This window comes from Scyliorhinus torazame, chromosome 15, assembly GCF_047496885.1.
Source record: "Scyliorhinus torazame isolate Kashiwa2021f chromosome 15, sScyTor2.1, whole genome shotgun sequence".
Taxonomy (NCBI): domain Eukaryota; kingdom Metazoa; phylum Chordata; class Chondrichthyes; order Carcharhiniformes; family Scyliorhinidae; genus Scyliorhinus; species Scyliorhinus torazame.
In genome coordinates this window covers 102,534,655-102,554,874 of record NC_092721.1, presented here as the reverse complement: position 1 = coordinate 102,554,874, position 20,220 = coordinate 102,534,655, and positions in this window count along the sequence as shown.

The following is a 20,220-nucleotide window of genomic DNA, read 5'->3' as shown; positions in this document are numbered from 1 at the left end:
ACAGTAAGTTAAATGATTGTAGCCAGTGAAACATGTAAATTGAATTTGATCTGAAAGAGATCTGTCAGGTTACATTTATATAGTTACTTTTAAAATAAAGGAATGTAAGCAGGAGTAGGTTATATAGCCCCTCGGATTTGTTCTGCCTTCCAAAAAGATGGTTCACCCCAATTCCAATTTCCGACTTGATTTCCCCTTGATTCGTCTACAGCAGGGGTTCCCAAACTGTGGCTCGTGATCCCTCATGCGGTTGCAGAGATCATATTTGGGGTCGTGAGCAGCTGGGGACTATGGAGAGGAGACTACCAAGTCTGGAGAATCTGTTGGGACAGCCCTAGATCAATACAGCCAAAATAAAGAGTAGTCGGTGAGCCAAAAATGCTCTTTAGATTCCAAAAATACTTTGAATAGGTCCATGATATTTGAGCACCGACTTGGGACAGGCAAAGTCTGACTGCATCCAGCGTGCAAGATAAAAATGGGAGATCATGCAGTTGAACTGGTAGGGTTGAGTGGCGACTTTGAATTTTTCTGTCTTTCTGCTCCGATCTGCTTGTACAGGCTTGTTACCCTAGAACAATCGCAGGTAGCGGTAAGTAGACCAAAAGTGGGGAAAGGGAGAGGAGCTGCTGAGTGAGTGACGGTTGGGGGCATGGGAAAAGGGACTTGTGTGATTTTGTAGCAGGTGGGAGGTTGAGAAATGGGGCAGGTGTGAGTGTGGGGAAGAGTTGGTCATTACACCGAGGATGGGAGGAGAGGGACTTCACCGAGTTCTGTCTTCAAGGAATAGGGGTGCTTGGCTGAAACCTACATGAGTACATGTGTATGGCGAAACTTGATTATACTGAGTGTTACTATGCTGCCTTTTCACAGATTTGTTGTTGCTGGTGTCTGGGATGACTTCAATTTTCAAGTGTTAAAATCAGGACACATTAGAAAATGGTTTTGGAAGCACAGTCTTACAGTTCAAAAATCTACCCATCTCCTCGAGCCTGCTCTGTCCCTCAGTAAAGTATGGCTTTACTTTCCTGCCCTTTCCACATATTCTTTAATGTCCAAAAACCCATATTTATCTCCGTCTTGAATACACCAAGTAACTGAGAATCCACAGTCCTCTGGGGTTGAAAATTCTACAGATTCACGATCCTCTGAGTGAAGAAATTTCTCTGAACCCCAGTGTTAAATGGCCAACCCTTTATCCTGGGACTAACCCCTAGTTTTAGACTCTCCAGCTACTGAAAACATTCCCTCAGCATCTACCCTGCCAAGCCTTCTTGGAATCTTATAAATTTAATGCAATCACATCTCATTCTTCTAAATAATAATAATAATCGCTTATTGTCACAAGTAGGCTTCAATGAAGTTACTGTGAAAAGCCCCTAGTTGCCACATTCCCGTGCCTGTTCAGGGAGGCCGGTACGGGAATTGAACCCGCGCTGCTGACCTTGTACTGCATTACAAGTCAGCTGTTTAGCCCACTGTGCTAAACCAGCCCCAACTTCAAAGGCTTATTCTATTCAAACTTTCCTCAGAGTTCAACCCTCTTGTTCATCAATCCAACTGAACCTTTTTTGCACCCCGTCAAGTATATCCTTCCTTGGGTCAAGAGAACAAAACTCTGCACAGTACTACAGTATGTAACTGCATCAAGTTCTCCATACTCTTGTATTGCAACTCCTTTGCAATAAAAACTAACTTACCATTTGCTTCCAACTGCTTGCTGTACCTGCAAATTAATTTTAGATATAAGCACATTCAAATTGCTCTCCATACCAACATATATTAGCCTCTGCTTCTTCCTCACAGCATACTTTCTCACCCAGCTTTGTATCATCCGCAAATGTGTACACTGTCCCTCATCCAAGTCATTGATATAGGTTGTAAAAGGCTGTGCCCAAGTTCCGAAGGAGAGAGAGAGAGATGCAGGGTTTTAGTGAAGAAACGATGGTCAGAAGTGGAAGGCATAGTGTTGATTACAGGAAAGAAGGGACAATGTGGTGGAGAACTGACTGACTGTTGGACAAGCAGCTTGATAGGAGATGCAGCAGAGGGGTAGTGAAAGATGAAGAGTTAGAACTGGGTGTCATCTGAAGCAGAAAGCGGACCCAGTGTTTTCAGTTGATGCTGGGGCACCATACAAATAAGACGGTCATGGATGGATTCTCGGACTTCCGGTGGCGGTGATGTGCTGAGCGGTCGCACATCAGGTGGCTCTCCTGAAGACAACCAAACGAGCAGTTCTGGTTGAATTTAGCCTGAAAATTTGGACACCAGCCATAAATAAGAAAGGAAGAGAAGAGGAACAGCAGTATGCCAGCAAACGAGAGCTCGAGAAGCCATAGAGATAGGATCAGAGGGAAAGGACAAGAGCAGCGGGTGGATGAAATGGTGGACCCACAAGGCGAGGGACCTCTGGCCACCCCAGACAGGGAGACCAACAACTCGAACGGCCTTGCCTTCCGCCCCCCGCCTCCAGCTGGAGATGGATGGAAGATGTTCCTGACCAAAGAACTGTTGACAATGAGGGAGGTGATAAAAGTGGTTAAGGTGGCAGTGACTAAGGTGTTGGTCGCCATGCAGATGGTGATATACGGACTGGGGAAGAAGCTGGCAGGTCAGGGGAGGATGATCCAGGAGCTTTGAGATGGCATGGCAGATCAGAGCGACAGGACTGTTGCTCTGCAAGCCGAAATTAAAAGGTTGGTGCCTAAAGGGGAAGGTCCCGGTGCCAAAATATACAGATCGTGGACCTCCAGAGGGGATCGAGGGCAGGGACCTGGCACACTATGTGGCCCAGATGCTGTGCAACCTGGTCGCCAGGATCAGCTTCCCCAAACCGCTGTTGATTGACAGGGCACAGGGTAAAAGGGATTTACACCTGGAGGCAGAGCGTACAGCTGAAGTATTACATTAATATTTTGCACATGTCTTTACCAAGGAAGAAGACGTTATCATGGTGAAGGAAGAGGTAATTCAGATTCACTGATGGTTTAAAAGAAGGTGGAGATATAGGATAGACTATACTTGGATAATAAGACACCACGATGCATCAAAGAATACTGAGGGAGGTGACGGTAGAAATTGTAGATGGAAATTGTAATGTTTCAGTTTTTCTTAAACTCAGTGGTGGTAGCAGAGGTCTGGAGAATGGCAAACATTACATTCTTGTTCAAAAAAGGGTGTAAAGATAAGACAATCAGCTTAACTTCAATGGTGGAGAAACTTCTATAAGCAATAATTAGGGACACAATTTATAGTCATATGTACAAATGCAGGTTAATTAAAGAAAGCCAGCATGGATTCATAAGAACTTGGAGCAGGATTAGCCCATCTGGCTCCTCGAGCCTGCTCCGCCATTCAATAAGATCATGAATGATCTTTTTGTGGACTCGGCTCCACTTACCCGCCTGAACACCATAACCCTTAATTCCTTTACTGTTCAAAAATCTATCTATCTTTGCCTTAAAAACATTCAACAAGGTAGTCTCAACTGCTTCACTGGGCAGGGAATTCGACAGATTCACAACCCTTTGGGTGAAGAAGTTCTTCCTCAACTCAGTTCTATGTTCTTTGCCCCCTAGTTCTACTTTCACCCTCCAGTGAAAACAATCTCCCTGCTTCTATCTTATCCATTCCCTTCATAATTTTATATGTTTCTATAAGATCTCCCCTCAACCGTCTAAATTCCAGTGAGTATAGTCCCAGTCTACTCAGTCTCTCCTCAACAAAATATACAGATCGTGGACCTCCCAGAGGGAATCTTCTCAACTCCAGAATTATCCTAGTGAATCTCCTCTGCACCGTCTCCAGTGCCAGTACGTCCTTTCTCAAGGAGACCAAAACTACACAGTACTGCAGGTGTGGCCTCCCCAGCACCCAATACAGCTGCAACATAACCTCTCTGTTTATAAACTCCACCCCTCTTAACAATGAAGGACAAAATTCCATTTGTCTTTCTAATCACCTGCTGTGCCTGCAAACCAACTTTCTGTGATTCATGCACAAGGACACCCAGGTCCCTCTGCACATCAGCATGCTGCATTTTTTTACCATTTAAAAATCCATTTTGCTGTTATTCCGACCAAAATGGATGACTTCACATTTACCAACATTGTACTCCATCTGCCAGATCCTTTCCCACTCACTTAAACTATCTATATCCCTCTGAAGACCTTCAGTGTCCTCTGCACATTTTGCTCTACCATTCATCTTCGTGTCATCTCGAACTTTGACACATTACAATTGGTCCCCAACTCCAAATCATCTATGTAAATTGTAAACAATTGTGGTCATAAAACTGATCCACGAAGCACACCACTAGCCACTGATCGCCAACCAAAAATGCATCTATTTATCCCCACTCTTTGCTTTCTGTTGGTTAAACAATCCGCTATCCATGCTAATACATCACCTATAACACCGAGCACCTTTATCTTATGCATCAGCCTTTTGTGCGGCACCTTGTCGAATGCCTTCTGGAAATCCAGGTACACCACATCCACAGTTCCCAGTTGTCCACCGCACTCGTAATATCCTCAAAGAATTCCAGTAAATTAGTTAAACATGACCTCCCTTTCATGAAACCATGCTGTGTCTATTGGACAATTTCTATCCAGATGTCTCGCTATTTCTTCCTTGATGATAGGTTCAAGCATTTTCCCCACTACAGAAGTTAAGCTAATCAGCCTATTGTTACCCGCCTTTTGTCTACCTCCTTTTTTGAACAGTGGCGTCACATTTGCTGTTTTCCAATCTGCCGGAACCGCTCCAGAGTATAGCGAATTTTGGTAAATTACAACAAGCGCATTTGCTATTTCCCCTCCCATCCCTTTAAGTACCTTGGGATGCATTCCATCAGGGCCATGAGACTTGTCTACCTTTAGCCCCATTAGCTTGCTCAACACTGCCTCCTTAGTGATAATGATCGTTTCTAGGTCTTCACCTGCCATAGCCTCCTTGCCATCAGTTTTGGCATGTTACTTGTGTCTTCCACTGTGAAGGCCGACACACAATACGTGTTCAATGCCTCGGCCATTTCCTCATTACCCCCTTCTCATCCTCTAAAGGACCAATGTTTATCTTAGCCACTCTTTTTCGTTTTATATATTTGTAGAAACTTTTGCTATCTGTTTTTATATTCTGAGCTAGTTTACTCTCATAATCTATCTTATTTTTCTTTATAGCTTTTTTCGTGGCTTTTTGTTGACCATTAAAGATTTCCCAATCCTCTAGTTTCCCACTAACCTTTGCCACTTTGCATGCATTCAATTTGATGCCCTCCCTAGATATCCATGGTTGATTATCCCTTTTCACTGGTATATTCTTTTGCTGAGCACTGAAAAATCACTTGGAAAGTCCCCCACTGTTCCTCAATTGTCCCACCATAAAGTCTTTGTTCCCAGTCTACCTTAGCCCACTCCTCCCACATCCCATTGTAGTTCCCATTGTTTAAGAACAGGACACTGGTATCAGATTGTTCCTTCTCACCTGTATTTTCAATTCAACCATACTGTGGTCACTCCTTCCGAGAGGACCCCTAATTATGAGATCATTAATTATTCCTGCCTCATTACCCATGACCTGATCTAGGATAGCTTGCTCCCTCATAGGTTCCATTACATACCGTTCAAGGATACTATCATGGATATATTCTATGAACTCCTCAAGGCAGCCTTGACAGACCTGTTTTGACCAATCGACATGTAGATTAAAATCCCCCATGATAATTGCCGTGCCATTTTTACACGCATCAGTTATTTCTTTGTTTATTGCCTGCCCCACCGTGATGTTATTATTTGGTGGACTATAGACTATACCTATCAGTGACTTTTTCTCCTTAGTATTTCTAATTTCCACCCAAATGGATTCAACCCTTTTCTCCATAGAACCTATGTCATCTCTCACCATTGCCCTGATGTCATCCTTAAATATCAACTGTCCCACCATACTGTGGTTTCTTCAGGGTAATTTGTATTTAGCTAACTTGCTTGGGTTTTTTTTGAAGAGATGACAGTGAGTGTTTATGAAGACAATGCTGTTGATATGGTATACATGGAATTCCAAAAGGCATTTGATTCATATCGCCCAACAAACTTGTCAGCAAAGTTGTAGCAAATGGAATAAAAGGGAAAGCAGCAACATGGATATTAAATTGGCAGAGTGACAGGAAACAGTGAGTAGTGATTAATGGATATTTTTTGGGCTGGAGGAAGGATGGCAGTGGCATTCCCCAGGGGTCAGTTGGGAGCCTTGCTATATTAATGACATCGACCTTGGTGTACAGGGCACAATTTCAAAATTTGTGAATGATACAAAGCTTGGAAGCATTCTGGATTGTGAGATGGATAGTGTAGAACTTCAAAAGGACATAATGACGCAGACAAGTTAGTCGAATGGACGGCATGTGGCAGATGAAATTCAATGCAGAGAAATGTGAAGTGATTAGTTTTGAGTTGGAAGGACATGGCAAGACAATATAAAATAAAGGGTACACATTGACCTTGGAGTATCTGTGCATTTTAAAAAATTAATTAACGGGATGTGGCTGTTGCTGGCTCGGCCAGCATTTATTACTCATCCCTAGTTGACCCTGAGAGGGTGGTTAATCATCTCAGCTCTAGGACAGCAGTGCAGGTGTTCCTTGGGGTAGTGCCCAACCATTTATTTTTATTTGGTTACGGGATGTGGGCGTTCCTGGTTAGACCAGCATATATTACCAGGCCTAGTTCCCGTTCAGAAGGGGTGGTGAGCTGCCTTTTTGAACCGCTGCAGTCCTTGAGGTGTAGGTATACCCATTGTGCTGTTAGGGAGTTCCAGGATGTTGCCCCAGTGACAGTGAAGGAACGGCGATATATTTCCAAGTCAGGGTGGTGAGTAACTTGGAGGGGAACCTCCAGGTGGTGGGGTTCCCAGATGCTCTTTTCTTTCTAGATGATAGTGGTCGTGGGTTTGGAAGGTGCTAAGGAACCTTGGTGAGTTACTGCAATGCATCTTTTAGATAGTACACACGGCTGCCACTGTTTGTAGGTGGTGGAGGGTGAATGTTTGTGGAAAGGGTAGAAGTCAAGTAGGCTGCTTTGTCCTGGATGATGTCGAGCTTCTTTTAAAAAACATTAGAATAGCCAATTATTTTTTCCAATTAAGGAGCAATTTAGCGTGGCCAATCCACCTAACCGGCACATATTTTGGGTTGTGGGGGTGAGACGGTGTCGAGCTTCTTGAGTGTTGTTGGAGCTACACTCATCCAGGCAAGTGGAGAGTATTCCATTACATTCCTGACTTGTGCCTTGTAGATGGTGGACAGACTTTGGGGGGTCAGGAGGTGAGTTGCTAGTGGGGGATTCAGCGATAGTAATGTCAAGGGGCGATGGTTAGATTCTCTCTTGTAGGAGATGGTCATTGCCTGGCACTTGTGTGGCGCAAATGTAACTTGCCACTTGTCAACCCAACTATGATTTAATTGAAGGGTTATGCAATATAATGCAGAAAGTTTTGAGAAGTGATTTAAATTAAATGGAGAATTAGAATGAATTTGGGGAATTTTTTTCACCCAGTCTGTGTGGTAAGGGTATGGTAGGGGTACAGATCACACTGCCCGAAAGAGTAGTACAGACAAAATCTTTAATCCATCCCATTCCCAATGGGACTCCATCCCATTCCCAATGGGACTCCATCCTATTCTCTCAGTTCTTTTGCCTCCGTCGTATCTGTTCAAATGTTGCCACTTTTCAAACCGATGCTGCTGACATGTCTTCCTTCTTCCTTAATTGTGGTGTGGTTGACGGGGCTCTCAACTGTGTCTGACCCATCATCTGAACCTCTACCCTCACCCTTCCCCTCCCTCCCAGAACCAAGATATGGTCCCCTTGTCTTTACTTTTCATCCCACCAGCCTTCACATTCAAAGAATCACCCTCTGCCAGTTCTGCCAACTCCAGCATGATGCCACTACCAAATACATCTTCTCTTCATTCCGCAAAGAAGGTGTTTGGGGCCATCCCCGACTTGGACACCCACGAACTGATAGTGGGGGGGGACTGGAACTTGGTGCAGGAGCCAAGGTTGGACAGGTCACGGCCGCGCTCACTGGTCCTATCAGGGAAGGCGTTGGTTGGGCTAATGGTGGAAATGGGAGGCGTGGATCCTTGGAGGTGTCTGCACCCGAGGGAGCGGGAGTACTCGTTTTTCTCAGCAGTCCATAAGGTATACTCGCGGATCGACTTTTTTGTTGTGGGGAAGGCTTTGCTGGCTAGGGTTAAGGGGTCGGAATACTCGGCAATTGCAGTGTCAGATCATGCTCCGCGTTGGGTGGATATGGTGCTGGAGAAGGGGATAGCGCAGAGGCCGGGGTGGAAATTAGATGTGGGACTTTTGGTGGACCAAGTGTTCTATGACAAAATTGAAAAGGTAATTAAGGAATATGTAGGTTTCAACTGTACGGTTGAGGTGTCGAAGGCAGTCACCTGGGAGGCTCTAAAGGCGGTGGTGAGGGGGGAGGTGATTTTGTTTAAGACCAGGGTGGACAAAGAGGAGAGGTTGGAGCGGCAGAGGTTAATAGATGAGATGTTGGAGGTAGATAGGAGTTATGCAGAGGATGGGGACCCAGCAAAGCTGGAAAAGAGGAAGGAACTACAGGCGAGCTTTGACCGACTATCTACCAGGAAGGAGGTGCGCCAACTGAGACGAGCAAGGGGTGCAGTTTACGAACATGGAGATAAGGAGTATGTTAGCAGGTCAGCTCCGGAGGGAAGCAGCGGCAAGGGTAATTGTGCAGGTGAGGGATAGGGCAGGGAAGTTGGTGGTGGCTCCGGATCTGATTAACAAGGTTTTTGAGGAATTTTATGAGAGGTTGTACAGGTCAGAGCCACCTGGGGAAGACCGTGAGATGCAGGAATTTCTAGATGGGTTGGAGTACCCGAAGTTAGGGGAGGGGGACAGGGCTACATTAGAAGGGGTGATAGCGGAGCCAGGAGATAAAGGATGCGATTGGGAGGATGCAGTCGGAGAAGGTGGCAGGGCCGGATGGATTTCCGGTGGAATATTATAAAAAATTCAAGGATAAGCTGGCACCCCTGATGGTGGGGATGTTTGAAGAGGCGGTAGGGAAGGGGGTGTTGCCATAAACTTTGGGGCAGGCATCGATTTACCTGTTGCTAAAAAAAGATAAGGACCCGACGGAGTGTGGGTCGTATAGGCCCATATCACTTCTGAATGTGGACGCAAAAGTATTGGCGAGGGTACTGGCGGGTAGGCTGGAGGAGTGCCTCCCGAAGGTAATAGGTGAAGATCAGATGGGGTTCGTGTGGTAAACCACTGTATTGTATTGTACTGTTGTATTGTTACATGCCTGGGCTTGTCCCTGCTGGCTCTGAACCACTGTAGTATATAATATGTGTATTGTGGTAAACTGCCACTGTATTATGTGTAATGTGGTAATCCACTGCCTGCTGGCTCCGCCTCCCCTCGGGCTGGGTATAAAGGTGGCTAGTCTCCGCCGCTGCCTCAGTTCGGGATCCGAGGCCAGGAAGCTTTCTGTTTAGTGTATTAAAGCCTCAGTTACGTTCACCACTCGTCGTGTGTTCATTGATGGCATATCAATTTAATACACTAAACATCTAAGATGAATTCATCACTCAAGCCTGATCGCCTGGAGCTGAACCCACAGGCAGCCGATGCCACTGCAACATTCGAGCACTGGCTAAGCTGCTTTGAAGCGTACCTCGGATCCTTCACCGAAGACTTCACAGACCTCCAAAAGAAGCAGATCCTCCACGCACGGGTGAGCCCTCAAGTCTTTCTTCTCATCAGGGACGCCCCCTTGTATACGGAGGCGCTAATGCTGCTGAAGGGACACTATGTTAAGTCTGTGAACGAGGTGTGTGCTAGGCACCTTCTTGCCACGAGACGACAACGCCCTGGGGAATCACTAGCAGAATTCCTGCGTGCCTTGCGGGTACTCAGCCGGAGCTGTGATTGCCAGGCGGTATCAGCGACCCAACACGCGGAGCTGTTGATCAGGGACGCCTATGTTGCGGGCATGAAATCAAACTACATCTGCCAGCGATTGCTAGAAGGGGGTACACTCGGCATCCCAGAGACAGTGCAGCTCTCAAACTCGCTGGAGGTGGCTTTCCAGAACATGGAGGCCGACACATCCGACCGCACGGCACCCTCGTGGGCACCGCCATCATTCGACCCAAGTACGGCGCAAGCCTGTGCCGCCCAGCAGCCTGCCAATGCCGGAAGCCCGAAGTGCTACTTTTGCGGCCAGGGTAATCATCCCAGACAATGCTGCCCTGCACAGAACGTGACTTGCAACGGGTGTGGGAAGAAGGGCCACTTTGCGAAAGCCTGCCAGGCCCGATCTCTCCCTGAAGCTTCTAGGCCCAGCAGCGCTGCATGCTGCCTGTTGGGGCCGCTCCCAGCTGCCGTGCCGCCCGTCATGTGCAACCTGTGGGGATGGCCATCTTCGATTTCAGCCGCCACGTGCGACCCATGGGGGCTGCCATCTTTAACGCCATCTTGTACTCCACCTGCCACCCGCGACCCATGGGGGCTGCCATTTTTGACGCCATCTCCGATGGCACCCGCCACGCGCGACCCATGGGGGCCACCATCTTGGGACCACTCCGCAGCTTCCCCGGAGCCCTGCTCACCCGATCGTACGCTGGCCGCCGCTACCTCTGACCGGCCTACCCATCACCTTCCGAAGGTCGCCTCCATCACGCTCGACCAGTCCCGGACTCATCACCTCAGAAAATCTCCGATGACCGTCGAATCAACGGGCACGAGACGGCCTGCCTTTTTGACTCAGGGAGCACAGACAGCTTCATACACCCAGATACTGTAAGGCGCTGCTCCCTCCCAATTTTACCCGCGACCCAGAAAATCTCCCTGGCTTCCGGATCCCACGCAGTAGAAATCCGGGGGTACTGTGTCGCGACCCTTACTGTACAAGGCGTAGAATACGCTAATTTCAAACTCTACGTCCTTCCCCATCTCTGCTCTGCCCTATTACTGGGGCTCGACTTCCAGTGCCACCTCCAAAGCCTTACTTTAAAGTTTGGTGGACCCCTCACCGTCTGTAGCCTCGCGACCCTTAAGGTCGCCCCACCCTTGCTCTTCGCTAACCTCACCCCGGACTGTAAGCCCGTCGCTACTCGGAGCAGACGATACAGTGCCTGACAAGGCCTTTATCAGGTCAGAGGTCCAGCAACTCCTACGAGAGGGGATCATTGAGGCTAGCACCAGCCCCTGGAGGGCCCAAGTGGTGGTCATCAAGACTGGGAGAAGCACCAGATGGTCATCAACTACAGTCAGACCATCAAGCGGTACACGCAGCTCAATGCGTACACCCTCCCTGCATATCTGACATGGTCAACCAGATTGCACAGTATTGAGTCTTCTCCACAGTTGACTTGAAGTCCGCGTACCACCAGCTCCCAATCCGCCCGGAGGACCGCCAATACGCTGCCTTCGAGGCAGATGGCCGCTTCTACCACTTCCTCAGGGTCCGCTTCGGCGTCACCAATGGGGTCTCGGTCTTCCAACGAGAAATGAACCAAATGGTTGACCAGTACAGGCTGCGGGCCACGTTCCCGTACTTAGATAACGTCACCATCTGCGGCCATGACCAGCAGGACCATGACGAAAACCTCCGGCACTTCCTCCACACCACCAAACACCTGAACCTCACCTACAATAAGGAAAAATGCATTTTCCGCACAACCCACCTAGCCATCCTTGGCTACGTTGTGGAAAACGGAGTCCTAGGGCCCGTCCCCAACCGCATGCGCCCCCTCCTGGAACTCCCCCTCCCCCACTGCCCCATGGCCCTGAAGAGATGCCTGGGGTTCTTCTCTTACTATGCCCAGAGGGTCCCCAATTACGCGGACAAGGCCCGTACACTTATTAAATCCACCCTTTTTCCCCCGATGGCTGAGGCCCGCTTGGCCTTCAACCGCATCAAGGCAGATATTGCCAAAGCCGCAATGCACGCTGTGGACGAGTCCATTCCGTTCCAGGTGGAGAGCCATGTGTCGGACTTTGCTCTGGCCGCTACCCTCAAACAGGCGGGCAGGCCCGTGGCTTTCTTCTCCCGTACCTTCCATGCCTCCGAAATTCGACACTCCTCCGTCGAAAAGGAAGCCCAAGCCATGTGGAAGCTGTGCGACATTGGAGGCATTACCTGGCCGGCAGGAGATTCACTCTCCTCACTGACCAGCGGTCGGTTGCCTTCATGTTTAACAATACACAGCGGGGCAAGATCAAGAATGACAAGATCCTGAGGCGGAGGATCGAACTCTCCACCTACAACTACGATATCTTGTATCGACCTCAATGAGCCCCCAGATGCCCTATCCCGAGGTACATGTGCCAGCGCACAAGTAGACCGACTCCGGGCCCTCCACACTGACCTCTGACACCCAGGGGTCAGCCGTTATTTTCAGTTTTTCAAGGCTCGCAACCTGCCTTACTCCATCAAGGAGGTCAGGACCGTGACCAGGGACTGCCAGGCCTGCGCGGAGTGCAAACCGCACTTCTATCGGCCAGACAGGGTGCACCTGGTAAAGGATCTCGCCCCTTTGAGCACCTCAGCATCGATTTCAAAGGGCCCCACCCTCCACTGACCATAACGTGTCCTTCCTCAACATTGTTGACGAATACTCAAGTTTCCCCTTTGCCATTCAATGCCCTGACATGACCTCTGCCACCGTCATCAAGGCCCTGCACAGTCTTTTCAACTTGTTCAGGTTCCCCACCTACATCCACAGTGATCGGGGCTCCTCCTTCATGAGCGACGAGTTGCATCAGTTCCTGCTCAGCAAGGGCATTGCCTCCAGCAGGACGACCAGCTACAACCCCCGGAGCAGTGGACAGGTGGCGAGGGAGAACGCGATGGTCTGGAAGGCCGTCCTCCTGGCCCTACGATCTAGAGGTCTCCCAGTCTCCCGCTGGCAGGAGGTCCTCTCCGATGCGCTCCACTCCAATCGGTCGCTCCTGTGCACTGCCATCAACGAGACCCCGCACAAACGTATGTTTGCCTTCCCCAGGAAGTCCACCTCCGGGGTCTCGCTCCCGTCCTGGCTGACAGTCCCAGGGCCCGTCCTCCTCCGGAAGCGTGCGCGAGAAGCCATAAATCAGATCCCCTCGTCGAGAAGGTCCTGCTCCTCCATGCCAATCCACAATATGCCTACGTGGCACATCAGGACAGGTGACAGGACACAGTTTCCCTCCGGGATTTGGCACCTGCAAGTTCCCCAGCGACCATCACCACCACCCCCGACCCTACACCGTCTCCCCCCACCACTACCCAGTTACTTCAAGGTCTGGCACCCACAGGCCCACCGGCGGCTATCATCACCATCCCTGGCCATACACCGCCCCCCCCCCCCCTCCATCGACTCAACAACTGGGTGAAGAAGAGGACAACATGCTCCCAGACGCGCAGGTCTCGACACCGGTGCCCAAACCACAGCCGGGACTGAGGCGATCATGGCGGAAGGTCAAGGCCCCTGACAGACTTGATCTTTAAGTCCACTTCACCCCAGCTAGACTCTTTATTTAATAGGGGGTTGATGCGCAATCAATTACACTCAAGACGAAGTGTTTAAAAATAGCAGCAGAGTTCTCCGCGTGGGGCTGAGCTGGAGGCACTCCGGTTTGATTCGGAGATCCATCCTTCCAACTTAGGTTGTAGTAGATTAAATTGATGTGCAATCAATTACACTCAAGACAAAGTGATTTCATAACTGAAGGCTTAAATCAACTAGAACCTTTTCCCCAGCAGCTTCGATACAGAAAGTGAAGGCTGCTGGGACGGCACCATCTCTTATCCCCCGCCTTCAGGGCGGAGCTACGTAATACAGCCAATGGTAGACTCCTGGGTCTAACCAATGGTCATCAGGCTCTCAGGTACCGCAATACCTGGTACTACCACATTCACCCCCTGTTAAAAAAGAGCCCGGCGGGGGTGGTGGCCAGCGTTAATAGTCGCCTTTAGCATGGTATGACCAGGTATGGAGGTACCGTGATGTCAAGAATATTTACAAAGTGTTCATAGTGCAGCAATCAGTCGATCGGGTGGCCTGGTCGTCCTTCTGGAGTGTCAGGGCTTCGGCGGTGATTCTGGTGAGGGTCCCGGCGGTTGCGACTCTGGGAGCGTGGTGTCGTCCTCCCTGGCAGCTTCGTCGCCCCTAGGCGGCGCTGTAGGGGCAAAAGGTTGACAGGGAGGGGGGGGGCGCCTGTAGGGGGCGACGGTGGGTGGTCGGGCCTAGGCAGGAGCGGCGGGAGTACTTACCCTCCAGTGAGGTGCTGTGAGGGAGGTGGGGGTGGGGGCAATGGTTCGGGTGCGTGTGGGGTTCCGGCGGGCGCCAGGTCCCGAAGGGAGACTGTGTCTTGCCGGCCGTCAGAGAACCCACGTAGGCGTACTGGGGGTTAGCGTGCAGCAGGTGGACCCTCTCGACCAACGGGTCCGACTTGTGCGCCTTCACGTGCTTCCAAAGCAGGATTGGTCCGGGTGTCGCTAGCCAGGTTGGGAGCGAGGTCCTGGAGGTGGACTTCCTGGGGAAAACAATGAGACGTTCATGAGGCATCTGATTTGTGGTTGTACAGAGTAGCGACCGGATGGCGTGGAGGGCCATCGGGAGGACCTCTTGCCAACGAGAGACCGGGAGCTTCCTGGACCGTAGGGCCAGTAGGACGGTCTTCCAGACCGTTCCGTTCTCCCTCTCCACCTGCCCGTTTCCCCGGGGGTTGTAACTGGTCGTCCTGCTCGAGGCGATGCCCTTGCTGAGCAGGAATTGACGCAGTTCGTCGCTCATAAAGGAGGACCCCCTATCACTGTTAATGTTTGCGGGGAAACCGAACCGTGTACAGATACCCTGGAGGGCCTTGATGACGGTGGTTGTGGTCATGTCTGGGCAGGGGATGGCGAATGGGAACCGGGAGTACTCATCAATCATGTTCAGGAAGTACGTGTTGCGGTCGGTGGAGGGGAGGGGGCCTTTGAAATCCATGCTAAGGCATTCAAAGGGATGGGAAGCCTTTATCAGGTGCGCCCTCTCTGGCCGGTAGAAGTGCGGTTTGCACTCCGCGCAGATTTGGCAGTCCCTGGTGACTGTCCTGACCTCCTCGATGGAGTAGGGCAGGTTGCGGGTCTTGACAAAATGGAAAAGACGAGTGACTCCTGGGTGGCAGAGGTCCTCGTGGAGGGATTGGAGGCGGTCCACTTGTGCAGTGGGACAGGGCATCAGGAGGCTCATTTAGCTTCCCCGGACGTACAAGATCTCGTAGTTGAAGGTGGAGAGTTCTATCCTCCACCGCAAGATCTTGTCGTTCTTAATCTTGCCCTGCTGTGCATTGTCGAACATGAAGGCAACCGACCGTTGGTCCGTGAGGAGAGTGAATCTCCTGCCGGCCAGGTAATGCCTCCAATGTCTCACAGCTTCAACTATGGCTTATGCCTCTTTTTCGACCGAGGAATGGTGAATTTCGGAAGCATGGAGAGTGCGGGAGAAGAAAGCCACGGGCCTGCCCGCTTGGTTGAGGGTGGCGGCCAGAGCTACGTCGGACGCATCGCTCTCGACCTGGAAGGGGAGGGACTCGTCGATGGCGCGCATCGTGGCCTTCGCAATGTCTGCTTTGATGCGGCTGAAGGCCTGGCTGGCCTCCGTCGACAGGGGGAAGGTTGAGGACTGGATCAGGGGTTGGGCTTTGCGTAATTGGGGACCCACTGTGCATAATAGCTGAAGAACCTGAGGCAGCGCTTCAGGGCCTTGGGGCAGTGAGGGATGGGGAATTCCATAAGGGGACGCATGCGCTTAGGGTCGGGGCCTATGACTCCACTTCGCACTACGTAGCCTAGAATGGCTAGGCGGTCGGTGCTAAACACACATTTATCTTTATTGTAAGTCAGATTAAGGATTTTCGCGGTCTGGAGGAATTTGCGGAGGTTGGTGGCGTGGTCCTGCTGGTCATGGCCGCAGATGGTGACGTTATCCAGATACGGGAACGTTGCGCGTAAGCTGTACCGGTCAACCATTCGGTCCATCTCTCGCTGGAAGACCGAGACCCCATTAGTGATACCAAAGGGAACTCTTAAAAATTGATAGAGCCGCCCATCTGCTTCGAAGGCAGTGTATTTGCGGTCACTAGTCAGAGGGGTAGCTGATGGTAGGCGGACTTGAGATCCACCGTGGAGAAGACCTTGTATTGCGCGATCCTGTTTACCAGGTCGGCAATACGGGGGAGAGGGTACGCATCCAGCTGCGTAAACCTGTTGATGGTCTGGCTGTAGTCTATGACCATCCCATGCTTCTCCCCGGTCTTTACCACCACTACCTGAGCTCTCCAGGGACTGTTGCTCGCTTCGATGACCCCTTCCCCAAGCACCCTTTGGACCTCTGACCTGATGAAGGTCCGGTCCTGGGCACTGCACCGTCTGCTCCTGGTGGCGACGGGTTTGCAATTCGGGGTGAGGTTCGCAAACAGGGAAGGCGGGTCGACTTTAAGGGTCGCGAGGCCGCAGACAATAAGGGGGGTATAGGGCCGCTGAATTTAAAAGTCAGGCTTTGCAAATGGCATTGGAAATCCAGCCCCAGGAGGGTAGCCGCGCAGAGGTGCGGCAGGACATACAGGCGGAAATTGTTGAATTTCCTGCCTTGGACAGTGAGGTTCGCTTGGCAGAACCCCTTTATCTCCACCGAGTGGGACCCGGAGGCCAGGGAGATCCTTTGATTTACAGGGTGGGTTACAAGTGAACAGCGCCTTACCGTGTCGGGGTGAACAAAGCTTTCCGTGCTCCCAGAGTCAATCAGGCACGACGTCTCGTGGCCGTTGATGAGGACCGTCGTTGTAGCCGTTGCGAGTGTCCGGGGTCGACATTGGTCCAGTGTCACCGAGGCCAGATGAAGCAATTGCGAGTTCTGGTCGGGCAGCGTGTAGTCGGCCGTGCTGGGGGCCTGGGGCCCCATCCAAGATGGCGTCACCCATGGGTCGCACATGGTGTCCGGGGATGAACAAGATGGCGGCGGCGATGGACAAAATGGCGGTGTCCACCCGTCCAGCGTGGAGTCCGGGGGGCAAGATGGCCGCGCCCGTGGGTCGCACGTGGCCCTAGGATATGGGGGTGGCGGTGAGCGCTGGCCGGTCGGGGCCTGAAGGGGGGGTTGCCGCGGCGGTCCATAGTCACAGGAGACCTCGGCCACGTCGTGGGCCTGGCAGACCCCCACAAAGTGGCCCTTCTTGCCGCACCCTTTGCAGGCGGCGGTGCGGGCCAGGCAGCGTGCGCGGGGATGGTTCGCCTGCCCGCAGAAGAAACAGTGGGTCCCGGCGGCGTTAGCTGGCCGTCTCGCCGCGCAGGCCTGCGGGGTCAGGGGGAAGGTCTGAGGGGCTGCCTCTGCGGGGTGCCACGCAGCCCAGGGGGCCGCCACGCGATCGGGTGCAAAGGACAGCGTGTTTTTGTAGGCAACATCCATGGACCCTGCCAGGGCCCGTGCCTCTCTAAGTCCCAGAGTGTCCCTTTCTAGGAGTCTTCGGCGGATATCGGGGGAGCTCATACCTGCAACGAAAGCATCCCTGATTAAAAGTTCCGTGTGCTCACTCCCCGAAACTTGCAGGCAGCCACAATTTCGGCCCAGCACCAGTTGCGCCCGGTAGAAATCTTCCAACGTTTCCTCGGGGCTTTGCCGCCTAGTCGCAAGCAGGTGACGAGCGTAGACCTGGTTTACAGGGCGGACATAATGTCCTTCTAGCAGTTCGATAGCAGCAGCATAGTTCTCCGCCTCCTAGATAAGGGGGTAGATCCCAGGGCTGATCCGGGAGCGCAGGAGATGCACCTTCTGTCCTTCCGTGGGGGTGCCTACGGCCGTATCGAGGTAGCCCTTAAAGCACGCCAGCCAGTGTTTGAAAATAGCAGCAGAGTTCTCCGCATGGGGCTGAGCTGGAGGCACTCTGGTTTGATTCGGAGATCCATCCTTCCAACTTAAGTTGTAGTAGATTAAATTGATGCGCAATCAATTACACTCAAGACAAAGTGATTTCATAACTGAAGGCTTTAATCAACTAGAACCTTTTCCCCAGCAGCTTCGGTACAGAAAGTGAAGGCTGCTGGGATGGCACCATCTCTTATACCCTGCCTTCAGGGTGGAGCTACGTAATACAGCCAATGGTAGACTCCTGGGTCTAACCAATGGTCATCAGCCTCTCAGGTACCGCAATGCCTGGTAGTACCACAGGGGTGAATGTGGTAAACCACTGTATTGTACTGTTGTGTTGTTACATGCCTGGGCTTGTCCCTGCTGGCTCCGAATCACTGTAGTATATAATATGTGTATTGTGGTAAACTGCCACTGTATTATATGTAATGTGGTAAACCACTGCCTGCTGAGTCCGCCTCTCCTCGGGCTCGGTATAAAGTTGGCTAGTCTCCGCCGCTGCCTCAGTTCGGGATCTGAGACCATGAGGCTTTCTGTTTAGTTTATTAAAGCCTCAGTTACGTTCACCACTCGTCTCGTGTTCATTGATGGCATCTCAGTTCGTGAGAGGGAGGCAGCTCTTTTCAAACATGAGAAGGGTATTGAACGTTGTTATGGCACCGGCAGAGGGGAAAGAAACAGAGATAGTTGTGGCATTGGACGCTGAGAAGGGGTTCAACCAGGTAGAATGGGGGTACTTGACGGCAGTTCTGGAGCGGTTTGGGATTGGACCAAGATTTGTGAACTGGGTAAAGCTACTATATAAGGAGCCGAGGGCGAGTGTCCGCACAAACAACATCAGCTCGAGATATTTTTCTCTCCACCGTGGGACTAGGCAGGGATGTCCTATGTCCCCCCTGCTGTTTGCACTCGCGATTGAGCCGTTGGCCACCGCATTAAGAAGTTCGGGAGTATGGAAAGTAATAGTGCGGAGGGTGCGGGGGGCGGGGGATATAGCATAGGGTGTCCTTATAAGCCGATGACTTGCTGTTATACGTGTCGGAACCGAGTGTGTCGATAGGGGGAATTTGGAGCTGCTTTGAGTGTTTGGGTCTTTCTTGGGGTACAAACTAAATCTAGACAAGAGTGAGTATTTTGTGGTGTCTCCGCCGGGGGGGGGGGGGGGGGGGGGCGCAGGGGGCAGGGGTGGGGTGGGGCTGCCATTCAGTAGGGCAGGGACTCACTTTAGGTACCTGGGGGTCCAGGTTGCCCGGGAGTGGGGGGGGGGGGGGGGGGGGGGGGTGGGGCTCTGCAGGTATAACATTTCTAGTTTGGTGGGGAGAATGAAAGCTGATCTGGCAAGGTGGGATGGTCTCCCTCTGTCACTGGCGGGTCGGGTACAGCCGGTTAAAATGAACGTGTTGCCGCAATTTCTGTTTATTTTTCAATGCCTGCCGGTTTTCCTGCCAAAGGCTTTTTCAGCGAGATTGAGGGAAGGATTACGTCGTTCATATGGGGAGGGAAGGTGGCCAGAGTTAGAAAGGTGCTGCTACAGAGGGGAAGGCAGGCAGGGGATTTGGATCTTCCGAACCTGATGTACTACTACTGGGCGGCGAATGTGGAGAAGGTGCAGAGCTGGGTCAGAGGGGTTGATTCCCAGTGGGTCAGAATGGAGGAGAGTTTGTGCAGGGGGTCAGGATTAAAAGCACTAGCAACAGCACCGCTCCCGATAGCCCCGGGGAAGTACTCAGGGAGTTCGGTAATAATAGCTTCATTGAGAATTTGGAGGCAGTTTCGCCAACACTTCGGGTTAGAGCAGGGTCAAGGGAAATGCCGATTCGGGGGAACCACAGATTTGAGCCAGGGAGGTGGGATGGAAATTTTCGGAAATGGGAGGAGAAGGGGATTAAGACACTGAAAGATTTGTTTCTTAGGGCTCGGTTTGCAGGATTGAAGGAGCTGGAAACGAAGTATGGGCTGGAGCAGGGGGAAATGTTTAGATACATGCAGGTTTGAGATTTTGCCAGAAAGGGGATACAGAACTTCCTGGAGGAGCCAGCCTCCACATTGCTGGAGGAGGTGTTGACTGAAGTGTTGGGTGCTCTGAGGCATAGACGAACCAACACGGTTGCAATTGGTACAACGCAGTTTTAATCTATACAACAAACTTGGTACTCAGCACGTTGTGACTGTGTGAGTGTCTTGCTTTGAGGTCCTGGCCCTGTGCCGTCTCCAGATGGACTGTCCAGGAAGTGTTGTTTTTCTTGTTTTATACTATGTCTGCTTTTGTCTGTGATTGGCTGTCG